Source organism: Sorghum bicolor, chromosome 7 (genome assembly GCF_000003195.3).
Source record: "Sorghum bicolor cultivar BTx623 chromosome 7, Sorghum_bicolor_NCBIv3, whole genome shotgun sequence".
NCBI classification, from domain to species: Eukaryota; Viridiplantae; Streptophyta; class Magnoliopsida; order Poales; family Poaceae; genus Sorghum; species Sorghum bicolor.
In genome coordinates this window covers 16,431,872-16,441,498 of record NC_012876.2, presented here as the reverse complement: position 1 = coordinate 16,441,498, position 9,627 = coordinate 16,431,872, and the positions used below count along the sequence as shown (strand labels likewise).

The 9,627-nt window shown below is 45.9% G+C and overlaps 1 pseudogene; it reads left to right on the top strand.

The window, feature by feature from the left end:
• On the top strand, nt 8,270-9,259 carry LOC8067945 (annotated as a pseudogene).

The following is a 9,627-nucleotide window of genomic DNA, read 5'->3' as shown; positions in this document are numbered from 1 at the left end:
TGTGGCTGTGGTAGGATTTTAAACTCTCATCATACAGGAACTCATCATGTGTTATTTTAAAGATTTTCAAAGATAAAATTCTCCAAAATTCTAGCATCTCTAGGAACAGATAAACAGCAGCTCAACCTTCCCATATCATATCCGTTAACAACTTAGACTTTAGATCAAGTACTCTTCCCACAAGTTCAGGTTTAGAGCAAATCTTACTTCATAACAGTCATGCCTAAACTTGAGAGAGATTTTAATTTTAAGAACTAGTCATGGCAGAGCAACTATTCATCATTTCCATGTAAGAGTTTATCATGAGGGTTGATAGCAAACTTTATTTATTTATCTATTTAGCAAACAAAGCAAAGAGATATATATAAGCACAAAATCTTTATTTGGGTTTTTATGATTATGCATCTTTTTATTATTTGAGTAAAGTATAAATGCGAGTAGAAACACTTAGCTCGATAAATGGGGGTGCTCTCCCGCAAGCTGGATTTTGACGTAATTTCTTCTGATGTAGCTAGCAGGTGACGGAGGTGTATTTGAATGTCGGCATCACCCTAACAGCGATTAGGATGTCCTCTGTTTGCTAGTCTTCTTTGATCCTTGAATTCTGTGGAGCTCAAATAGACAACAAAGCTTTGTGGAACTGGTTAAGTGTTAGCATAAATATCTAGCCTTTATCATGTTGAGCCTCCTCAATAAATGTTATTTATTTAGCAGGATCATGCACTTATTATTTTTATATTTTTATTGTAAGATGAAAACATATTTATTTTATGCCACCACAGTGAATGTACCTATGGGTTTTATGCCATGAGCATACTCACATGGGGCTTACTATTTTTAACATTTTTATTTTCTTTTCGAGATGATATGAATCCGGATTAACTAAGCAAACTATAATTGAATAATTGAAAGGAAAAGGATAACTACCAAGTTTACCTCTTGGCAAGGCGTTCGATGTTTTTAAGTCCTCCGAACAGGACTCTCTATTTTCTTAGTTGTCCTGGGATTCGCTGGATGGTGTAGTCGGTGATTCCGGTGGCGCCTCCTCTTCGTGTATAACTATCTTCTTCCTCCACACGTGACTCGGTGCTACGGTCTCCTCAGGACAGTTCTGTTTAAGCTGTATGTCTTCAGACCTTACCACTTCTCCTTCGTAGTCTGCCCATCCGTCCTTGATGATTTGCCTCCTGTGATTTCGGTTGCGTCGCCTTCTTCTTGTCCTGACCTGCTTAGAATCTTCAACTAAATAGTTAGGGTCAATAAAATAGCGACATACCTTCTCAGAGGGAAGTGCATGTGGACTTCGCCGCTTCCAATGTAGATGATGGCTTTGATAGTGTTGAGGAACGGTCTTCCAAGGATGGTGGGTGGATCTTACTCGTCTTCTCCCATGTCAATGACCTAAAAATCATCTGGAGCTGAATGTATGTTGGTTGTAGGGGCATGGTTCCATGCAGGAGCTGATAAGTGACTACGACCATTATGTTGTCGTCAGATCCGGTGTCGTAGAGTGTCTTCTGAAAAGAGTATCCATTGATTGTGCACTCGATGCTTGGAAAACCACGGTCGTCCTTCTTGATCACGAATGGTGACTTAAGTTGACGATCTTGACCTCCTTGAGCTACAGTGGCCATCTTAGCTAACTCTGTCCACATTTGCTTGTTCCTATTCCTCCTGTTGATCCCCTTCGTTGGTTCATGTCGGGATTGCTCTAAAATTTGTGTAGTTTTGTTCTTGAAGGAAAACGTCTCCTTCTTCCCCTTGATGTAGAAACTGATCTTGGCAGAACTAACGTAGATGACAACTCCTGAGGTGCTCAAGAATGGCCTCCCTAGGAGGATGGGTGCCCTCTCATCAGTACCAGTCTCTATCACCATGAAGTCTTGATTTTGTTGAGGATGGTTGTAGTAGTAGTATTTGTTGTTGATGTAGTATACGTCCTCAAGCATCTCAGGGCAGTGATTGCCTGAGTGTCCAATATCTCCAGTGTGTTTGTGCTCGTAGATCCAGGTTCTTCACTTGGTTGAGTCTGGGAGTTGTAAAACTCCTTCATATTATGCTCGAAGTGTTCCTGCTCATAGAGACAAGGCAGAGATCAAGTGCACGGGCCCTTTTGGTGGAAAACACCAACAGAACCAAAACTGTATTTGTTCTTCTCTAACCTTAAGCATAGTGAGCAAGACAAAGTTGATGGATCATGAGTGTAGCATTTGTCAGATCAGATGGCTCAACCTAATGGAAAGATAATCTATCTATATTTAGGTTTTGTCTATATCTTCCAAAGATTGAATGTGCAACATATTAACTTATATGATTAGGAGTGTGGGATCACGAAGGTAGTACTAAGAACAAAGATTAAAGAGCTAAACATGTTGAATTAATTAGGTTGGTTAATTTAGAGTTATAAATCATACATGTTTATCTCTTTATTTGTGTGAATGCCAGAACCAAGGAGAAGCTTATAAAAGCGATAGTCACGTACCTTAAGATGTTACCTTACTTGAAGAGTGATGGTATAGTATCACCTTGTGGAAGCTTTCCTTTCTTAGCAGTTGTGCATCATGTTTGTGGCACCCTCCATGGATCATCTCTTTATGATGAATGAGCTATGTCTTCCTTGTGCAAGTCATTAAATTTCATGTGTCTCCTTTATCTCCAATGAGCTTGTAGCTCAGGACTTCCCAAGTTAATATTGAAAGTTTTCCTGAAGGGGTTAGTCCGACAAAATATACCAATGCCTACTCAAGCAGTTTTAGTTCAGTAACCAAACTAGACTCCATGTCTAATCAGATTAAGGAAGGCTATTTAACCTAAGCACCATGCTTAATTTAAATGCCAATGGAAGTATGTCGAGTACTTCCAAACCAACACTTACTAGGATAAACAAAGGTAGCATGATGGCATTTATAGAGATCTACTCAAGTGGAGATGAAGTAGTGTGATTAGTGTTTAACAAATTGAGCATGTCTGAAAGGTAGGGACAACCAACATAGCAACATGGCAAATGATGTTTTTATGTAAAGTACTCCCCCAAGCTTGAATTTTACAAAATTCAATATTGGATGAATTTAATTCAATGTTGCGTGATGATTGGTTGGTCATACCTTGCGCTTGTCATTCCTCGGATCTTCTTGCTTCAATCCTAGAAATGTTAGTGGCAAGAATACCCAAAGGAATATTTCTACAATTATCTTTATATGCTCAATACACACGGCAATGTTGCAAATAATTAGAAGTTCATGATCAGTGCTTGTTTTAGGACACTAAGCTTTGGGAAACCATCAATTTATGTCAGCGACGTGGTTTCCCCTCCAACGCTCACCTATATCAAAATCAACTCAACGAGATCTGCAATATTTATTATAGACATATGCATCGACAACCGCTCTTCTAAAGTTGTTATAAATATAAAGGAAGAGAGGGTTGGAGATCTCAAATGTGGTGATAGCACATGGATTTTTAATGCCCTCTAGCCATTGATGTTGCTCTTCTCGATCCTCCTTGTGGTCTTGGTGACTCTTATGAACAGGATGTCTAGAGAAATTCATAGGCTTATCGGGAGGTTCAAAAGAAAGAACATAGTAGAAATTATTAGGCTCAAGGATGGGATGGATAGCCGAATCATGGGATTGAAATGTTTGGTAATTGGCTATTGAAACTTCCTTTCTTTGTCTGGGAGATGATTCCTTCTCTATCTCTAAGATTTTTCTATGAAGACTAGTACAACAAGGATGTCCACAAATGAAGACATACCTTCCTTTACTAATAGATAAAGAAAGAAAGACTCTACCAAAGGTTATATGATAAAGACCAATGTAAAAATATTGAGAAAAGATATGGTCTTGTAGGGCTAGGTTTAAACCAGAATTTATAAAAAAATTAAAAGATTCCCTAGGTGTAGCTAAAAGTGCATTATCTTCTTGATTAAAAGATAGGACCTCAGCTATAGAAAAGGGTTGGTTTTGACCTATTGCAATCAACTCTGGACACACATCATAATTAGGGACAGGACTTGTTGACTCCCATGGTCTATGGCTGGTCTTTGAAGGTACAAAAAATTCAATAATAGGTATGGAATTTAAGTTATCCATAAAGGTAAAAAGATAAAAGAATAAAAGTATAAAAGTATAATACAAGATAATAGCAAGACTCAAAGTTATCTCAGCAAACCGTCTTTCTCCCCGGCAACGGCGCCAGAAATGCTTGTTGATATTTGGTAACGCAATAAGGAAATGATCCGCAAGCACATGGATATCAGTGAGCATTTCACTCGGGAGGTTTTCTAGAGTTATCGTATTTATATTTTTACCACTGGGAGAAAGGGTGCATCTGACTAACCAAATCTATTGCTACTATCCCTTTAGGCTACAAAGAATGTTTCTCGATGTGAGTGATGTATAGAGAAGACTGCAACCGTAGTCTCGTTCTAACCTTGGTAAGGATGATCTACTGTTCTATTGGGGAAGCTTACGGAATCTAGACACCACAAAGGATGTTCGACCCGCACCTATAAACCCTACCCGTCCTGCTAACGAGATATGGTCTGCAAAGGTAACTCGGAAATGTCACGTTCCTCGCTACTACCATGGTCCAGCTAGTCAGGGGATATCTATGAGTACCCTAGCCTAAACACCACGTTTACGCTAGCAATGATTACTCTAATACTCAACCGAAAGAGGATTAAAGTAAACTTATAAACCAAAGAACAATAAAACAAGAACTTACTAGAATTAGAAGTCGAATTACTGAAGAATCTTAGAAGCAAGCCTCGGGTTAGAACACTTGATCCCGCAGGTACAACTCGGAGTAGACACCGACAGGCCGGCCTTCCTCCGATCTACACCTCCACTCTATCTCTCTCAATCTAGTAGAAACTAGAAGATCTATTTCTACTTACATTGGTTGCTAATCCTAAAAAGAAATATTATTTAGAGAAGAAGTTTTCCTTCGAGGGCACCCCTCAACTCTATGATAACTTCTTGTCTTCTCTAGGGGCCAGGGGGGTCTCCTTACATAGTCCTCCTCCTCTATGCGTTTTTGGGTCGGTAGGCTATGTGGTACTATGTTATCCTTGATCCTTTAGGTCGGTGGAACATCGTGTGCCAAGAGAGTCCCGAACGGAGTCCAGGACAGGGCGGGCACCTAGGGAAAGAGGGCGGGCGCCCTGGGCCTGGCCCCTTTCGGCCTCTGCTTTCTTCCCGTGGCTTCTGGAGTCTTCTAGATGGTAGAAAATTATGCGGTGCGTTGATATCTCTATGTAATCCCGACATGTGGGCCTTTCTTTCGTATTTCCTGATAACCCCCTGCAGAAATAGACAAACACCAAAACTCGTGGAATTCTGTCACATAAAACCCTAAGTCTAGGTGTTGGTTGTATTTGGATCCTTTTCTTTATTTATTTGATGATTATATTTGGTACTTAAGGACCGTCAACATATGTGTCACTGGCGCCCGACATGGATCATCCGGTAGGGGTAGACCCACCCATGGATAATGCTGTGTGGTGTTACCGATACACCAGCAGTGAAAACAAGGACCGTCGACCAGCACCGACCACTGACAATAGATTCGCTGGCAAGTGACCAATGGCAAGAGAGCCCTCCCGAGCAAGGGCAACGTCGGTCGTATCAACGCAAGGGCCCTCAACCGGACAAGGCTCAGCTTTGGGAGCCCAAGCACCAAAGCGTCGACGACTGCTCCGAGTCGTTGATGATGACGACGAGGAGGAGGAGGCGGCCCCGACCCTGGTCCGCAAGCCACGTATCCGCTCGGAGATGGTTCCAGGAGAGGGTGGAGTGGCCGCTGAAGATCCGCCCACTGCGCACGCCCCCGTCAAGCAGGCACGCCCGGACAAGGCGGAAACAGCGACGACGGCTGGCTGTGCCAGGCAAAGAGTTTTCTCAACGTCACACAGGAGCTCCAATCTATAAGTAAAGAAACAATTACGTTTTTATGATGTCAGAACTCTAGTATTTTATGTTCTAATGGAATTTGCAATGCCGCCTCAGATGTTGACCCGAGCACAATTTTGGGTTCGGGGCCGACTGAGCCAGCCACCGTAGGGCAGACCACCGTGGGGCAAGCTACCACAGAGCAGCCTATGGCTCAACCCGCATCCGCCCCGACAACTGAAGAAACCACCGTGGACCCGACCTGGGAAGGGCCTGACGTGAATGCCCTGACCAGGGACGAGGGCGCTGCGGCCACTCCCCCACTGAGCAGTAGAGCGGATGAAGAGATCAGAGCTCCATCCCCTGCTCGGGTGGAGGAGCCGCCGGTCGAGGTTGCAGCGCCGGAGGGCATGCCCGACCTTGGCAAGAGGCCAATGATGTCCTCGGCCATGGTAGGGAGGAGTGCAGAGGGCGAAGGGGCCCAAGCGGACTCCGACGATGAAGTAGATGAGATCTAGGGGCGCCCCCACGACGGGCGCCAGCATATCTATGTCTGGCATCAGCGTGGGGACCACTGGGCTGGTCATGAAGAAATCGCCGAAGTCGATGAGGCGGATAGGGTGGAGTGGGCCACCAAGCATCTCGTCAACGAGGTTAAGGTAAGCGACCTCCCAAGTTTGAAAAAATAGGCAGGTCCCATGTGGATATGTTTATATGTTTGTGTAATCTGCAGGACACAATCAAAACGGCAAAATATCGTAAAAGATGTTTCGACCAGATTGAAAGGATTGTGGCCGAGAACAAGGCCCTGACATCATAGGTGGACCACCTTCGTTTAGAGGCCGAGAAGGAGGCCAAAGAGAGGGCTGCTCAGGAGGAGCAAATGCTGGACCTATCTCGACGGCTAGCTGACAAGGACCGCGAGAAAAAGAGTAAGGCTGGTTGTTGGCGCCAGCCATGATGCACAGTGTGTTTAGTTGTTTTGGTATAACAGTTGTTGTTGCAGGTCTTGAGGAAGAAATAGAGCGTCTTCGGAAGGAGAAGGACCAGCTCGACCAGGAGCGTGCTCGCATGCAGGAGAACGAGCGGAAGGTCGGAGAATAGCTGAAGACAAGGAACCGGGAGATGACTTGTAAGATCAGTTTTGACGGCGTGAGTGAAAACTCTTTTGTTTTCATAGCCCGGTATTGACTTCCCTTGTTTTTAACCTTGTTGTAGTGCTCAAGGCAAACACAAAGAAGCATCTCGAGGACCTGGTGAAAGACCGAGACTTGTGGAAGGGCAATTGTATCTAGATCTGGAAGGGAGTTGCCCCGGTGCTAGATCTCATCAGTCCGGAGCTCCCCGAAGACCAGCCCCACGCACAGAGGCAAACTCCGATTGAGAAAGCACAACATGCGTGGGGTTGACTTTAGCAGTTCATGAAGGATGCCGGGGAGTACGCCGAAGCCCATGTCTTGAGTATGGTACGTGCTCAATATCCCCTGATTGACCTGTCCTGTCTGGAGGGAGGGTACCCCAAGGAGGTTGGTCCAAGGGAGGTGCATGACCTTCGCGTTAGTCTGCTAGACTCGTCGTTGGCGGTGATCAGCGACATCAACCTCTGTGGGATGTCTACTCCCCCTAATCAACCAGGTTCAGAGAGGTCGACCAGGGAGTGGTCGGCTCGACCAGGTAGTGGTCGGAGGTGTCCACTGTAGGAGATGGGCGATCAGCACCTGCGGTCTCGACCAGCCAGGGGCCGGTGGCCCCGACCTCTTCGACGGCACCGGAAGCTCGTGCCAGCGAGCAGCCTGAGCAGCAAGCCCCAATTTAGTCTGTAGGTTTAGACTAGGAACCGCCTGGAGGGGCTTTTATTGTAAACTTTGCTTGGAAAGTTTGTAATAAAGTCTAGATTTGTAAACCATGGTTTTGAGCGCTATAAATAATTTATAAGAGTGATGTATCACTGAATGAAAGTTGTCGAGTACCCTTGTGTGATTTCATTGTGTGGTGTGTTGGAAACAGGGAAAACTCATTCTCGTCGAATGGTCTGCATATTAAGAGGTATAGAGCAAAAAACTAAAACTTGTTACAACTCATCTCCTATACAACTAAAAAGAACAAAGTGTGGACAATTTTTGGTGCAATATTTGCTTTGGTTCATCCATCTGCCTTCATCGTGCCATCCCATGACTCGCGACTCCAGGTGGGCCTCCCTCCTTGCAATCACATTGATCACGCACCTTCCCATCCTCATTGATCACGGATCACGTTGATCGCGCACCACATTCCCTTCCTTGTGCGACCCCGGTCATAGAAAGCATGATGATGTCGACCAAAGATTAGCAGATCGAGTTCGTGTTTTTGTCGCCACCATCAGCGGCGGCAGCGCAGAGATGGTGAAGATTCTGAGCCCTAGGAGGTTGTTCAGAAGCCGGTCCAGGAGCACCAACATCAGCGGCGGCAGCGTGAACATCTGTGCCTTGGTCGCCGAGCACGAGAAGATCGAGTGGGAGGGGTTGGCCCGGCGGGATGCTGCTGCAGAAGTGGCGGTCGCCCGAGGACGATGCAGCGGCCGTGGAGTACATCCTCATGATAGTCTCCACCGGCTCATGGTGGCATGACGTCTCCATCCACGCCACTGGAACCTTCGGTACGTCCATCGCCGTCTACCTCCATTCTCTGTCACCGTATTGCCTTGCGTGCCGCCTGCTCTCCATTGTTCATGTGATCAAACCAGTAAACAGGAGGCATGACGGTATTTGCTAAGCTGCGTTTGCTCCAACAATCCAATGCAGGCGACCAGAAGGTGATGCTATTGCTGGGGACCGGGCTGTGGCCTAGCGAGCAGAGGCTGTTGTTCATGGGCAAGGAGAGCGACAACTGCGAGCACCTGCACATGGTGGGCGTCCAGGACAAGGACAAGTTGCTGCTCCTGGAGGACCTGGCCGTCAAGGAGAGGAAGTTCAGGTCAACACCTTGGCCGTTATTGATGAAAGGAGATTACATCCGTGTTGGGAGCAATTGCATGCCGAACCAAGAAGGGCGTCATTTGTTCCCTGTAGGGCGTCATTTGTTGTCGGCGTGCCCATTCGTCTTTTCGCATGGTGGATCGGAACTCGGAAGATGCCGCAGCAGAAGGACTTCGGAGATCCAAACCCACACAGGCTCGCCGTAGCTGCCATGCACCGTCGCCCAACACAGGCTCGTCGCCGCCGTGCATGCCATCGCCCATCGCGTGCTCGTTTCCGCTGTGCATGTCGTCGCCCAATGCAGGCTCGTCACTGCAGCCCACGCCGTCACCCGACGTAGGCTCCCCACGGCCACCGCGTATGCCATTGCCCAACACAGAGCTCATCACGGCCGCCGTGCACACAGACACCTAATGCTGCAATGCACGTCGCCGGCAGCACTGCATACTTCTAGGTTTGTTCCTTTCGCTTACTGTTTATGATCTGACAACTTCACCGTTGATCCTGCAATCTGAATCTTGTGGTTAATCCTGCGGCCTTGGGTTTTAAACTGGAAGCTTCTCTATTCTGTCAATCTCAGTCAGATGTCACCTGGGTTGTTCACCTTCTGAAGTTCTCTCGACTTTGCTGTCTTTTACTGGTCCTCAATCAATTGTTTTTAACACATCTCACACCATCATTTATTAGTTGTTTTTAAATTTCTGATTATTAAATGACCAAGATCATCTTAAGAAGAGGTCCGATGGTAGTGTCTACATAGAGATAAGTATCATCAGATAAGC